The sequence below is a fragment of the Sander lucioperca genome, chromosome 17, assembly GCF_008315115.2.
Source record: "Sander lucioperca isolate FBNREF2018 chromosome 17, SLUC_FBN_1.2, whole genome shotgun sequence".
In the NCBI taxonomy this organism is placed as follows: domain Eukaryota; kingdom Metazoa; phylum Chordata; class Actinopteri; order Perciformes; family Percidae; genus Sander; species Sander lucioperca.
In genome coordinates this window covers 2,228,522-2,232,271 of record NC_050189.1, presented here as the reverse complement: position 1 = coordinate 2,232,271, position 3,750 = coordinate 2,228,522, and positions in this window count along the sequence as shown.

Below are 3,750 nucleotides of genomic sequence, written 5' to 3'. Positions count from 1 at the left end.
GTCTTTGCCACCCATACATTTCAGCCTGGCCAGGTGATCTGTGATTACCATGGACGGGTGATCACTGCCAAAGAGGGTAGGCAGATCCATAAGAACACCAGTGAGAAGGAGCCTGGATTGTTCTTTTATAAGAATAAAAAAGGGCAGGACATGTGCATCGATGCACATTCAGCTGCCTGTGACTGCCACCCTGAGCAGGAGACTTTTGGTAGGTACATCAACCACTCCAGGACTGAAGCCAACCTAAGGCCCAGGTTGTTTACTGTCAACACTGACGGGGAGGAAAAGGATGTGATTCTTTTCCTCGCAACCAAGGACATCCAGGTGTATGACGAGCTGCTGTTCAACTATGGATTGTTCTCAGTGGTGTAGTCTAATGTATTGTAGTGGGTATACTGTACTGTATACATATTGGCCAGAATCTGCCTTTGGGGGGGGGCCGTATCATAGTGGGGGATCTGGGTGTCCTCCACAGGGAAGTTTTGAGCGTCAAAGACTTTTTCCTGTATTCGGATACACTTTTATGCACTAATTTACGGTGGAAATACCTTTATTTAGCCTATGTGAAGAAGAAAAACACAGATGACAATTCATAGTATTTCAAAAATATAATGGAAAGTATGTTGTTGCATGTCATTGGGCATTTTTAAGTGGGTATGTGGAAATCCTGGAGCTTTCTTAGTGGGTATACTGCGTATACCTGCGTATCACGTAGACTACACCACTGATTGTTCTCCAGTTCAACCACTTTTCCTTAACCCCGGGGGTAAACATCATGAGGTTAAGGAAAGATGTGAAGGAGAATTCAAAAATAATTGAAACAACCGCAGGGCAAGGAGAATCCGACAGCCCTCACTCTGCTGCATAATCATGTGAAGGTGGATGTTGTTGACATGGGTCTGCTGGTGAAACAATACTGTTCCAATGTGGACTACTGAAAGCGCATCTGGAAACTTTGCCCCGTGCATCTTGTTTTTTCATGCTGGCTCTTATTACTTTATCACCATTTCCCCCATCATGTTTTGCACCATTATGTCTATTCATGTAATTTCATTATTATAAAGCACTGGGATGTAGGCTGTTCCTTGTATAGGTGTTCTGCAAATAAAGTTTATTGTTGGTTTCTCACGCTCAATCTTCTGTCCACTCATATTTTTCCTCATCCGAATCACGATTACTGTGTGAAAATAATTGTATAATGTATGCAAGATAAGCAAAATACGTTAGGCCCATGAATCTATTGTACATTTTATAACGGTTATGTTGTTGAGGGTGAGTGAAAGAAATACATTATAAATGAGGACAATGTTCTCTAAATTGTAAAGGAGATGTGTCTGCTGCTGCTCCGCTGAGCGCATTTACGCACGAGGACCAGTGTTGCCAGATCTTGCAAGACAAATAAGCAACCAGGCCTGTGAAAACAAGCTCAAAACAAGCGACTTTTTCTACAGAGCCCCCCTATGTTCCGGGAAGAGGAAAATAAATAAACTGTGTGCACGGTTTTACAATCCGTGGGGATGGATTTTAAACTGTGGGTACAGATTGTGGACAGATTGGTAAACTGTGCACAGTTTTGCAAAACTGTACACACAGTAGTTTATTTATTTTTCTCCCCCCTGAGCTTCAGGACAATGACCACAAGAGGGAGTTAAACCACTTTTTAACATTAGAAAACTGATGGGATATCAAATATAGACTGATGTACCAAGTACATTATATAGACAGTAAACCTCTGATAATTAAAATTTGCACACACAAATAAATATCATCCTGAATTCACAAATTCTTTATTATTGCAGGGACTGCAGAAGATCCCGTTTTTAAATAACTATAACCCAGAAACAGAAGAAATTATTGATAATCTTAGTGTGCAAAAAGTGTGAAATATCTGAAAATATCTTAAATATCCTGAAATATTCAACATGTTTTAGTTCTATATCCAGACGCTCTTGATGGCCTACATGCAAACAAGAACATAATAAAATCATATAAATAATACATATAAAACAAACATAACAAAAACTTGTGTGAAATGAGAATGTAACTATCCTCTTGTTTAGTGGAGGAGAGTGTGGTGACCCAAAGAGGGCCAATCAAAGTCAAATGTCAAAGTGGCATATGAGCTTAAGACGCCACAGGACAGGTACAGAGTAGGCAGTTTCACTCTCTGTAGAACGTGGCCTTGTACTGATGTCAATGATGATGATGGGCAATTCTTCAGGTGTATCTTCATACCTCCACTGCTGTTTTCTTCATGTGTGTAGAGGCCAGAGCTTGTGCCGCAGAAAGAAAAGGTAAGATTTTCTAATGAGGGATACGGTCAAATTATACTTCAGCTATAACACTAGAAGATGGATACCTAGGATTCCCTAAATCCCATTAAATATTACAGTACTTTGAGGATTATCATCATTCATCAAAAACAACTTTCCTTCTTAGCATCAGATCCTGGCTGTAATAAAAAAAATACAGTAACAGTGCTTACCTTAATTAAAATCCATCTTCACTGTCTTCATCTGCATCTGCAACACTTGTTCTACATCAGCAGTGGTGGAGAAAGTACTGAATCTCAGTACTTAAGTAAAAGTACAAATAACCAGACATATTTACTTTAGTAAAAGTAGAAGTACCACAATGGCAACCCTACGTAAGTAAAAGTAAAAAGTACCTGATTTTAAATGTACTTTAAGTATTAAAGTAAAAGTACTTGCATAACGATTTATTCTCTTAATGTCTATATTCTAATAATAAAAAAGAGAGTAGGCCTATGGGCTGTGGCATTTTAATTAAGTTAGTTTTAGGTTAATTTAATTGTGCTTACCATCTGTGGCCCAGTTTACATTCTGACTTACAGTCTGGTTATCTATCAGGGTGATCTGCATGAAGCTCGACTTTGCATTTTTTCCCACCGGAGAGTGAATGCTGCACACATTTATCTAGCGAGAACACACAGGCTTGGACAACAAGTACGTGGCTTCACAGCTGAGGAGGACCGGGAGTTTTCTAAGATAAGTATATGGGTTGTATATTAACCTTATGTGAACGGATGCTTCACATATGATCAAGCAGAGTATCGGGAGCAACAGCAATAACAGCAGCAGCAGTAGTACCGGGAGCAGTACGTGCCTGGCCAATAAATGCTATTCAGGGGTGGGTCTTGGCGTGGCAGTGCAGGAGCTGCTGCTGAAGGCTTCCCTGCGGACTGCAAACGTGTGACGGTCAGGAAGACGTTTTGGCAGGGGGAAAAACTGATCAGAAAATGTAACAGAACGTTGTAGAAATGTAGTGGAGTAGAAAGTATAGATAATTGCTGCAAAATGTAACGACGTAAAAGTCAAAAGTATGCACTATTGATTCTACTTTAGTAAAGTACAGCTACGTGAAAAATGTACTTAAGTACAGTAACGAAGTATTTTTACTTCGTTACATTCCACCACTCTACGTCAGCATAGGCATCGCAAGCAATGAAAAAAAGGGCAAGTTTTTTGAAAGTGTGGTCTCCACTGCTGTCTTTGTAATTGAGCACATCAGCCCAAAAGGCCTCTGCCTGGCTGTCCTCCTTGTTTGTCCATGGGGGAGATATGCAACAGCCTGATACTGTGTTTCAAGAGCTGCAAGATCACCAGAGTAGAGCTTCAGCATTGAGACTGAGCTGAGCTGTGGTTTTGTTTGTGACAGGATGATAGTCTGACTGAACACAGTCATAGATTTCCATATCTGGATGTTAGCTGGGAGTCTCTGTTGCACTTG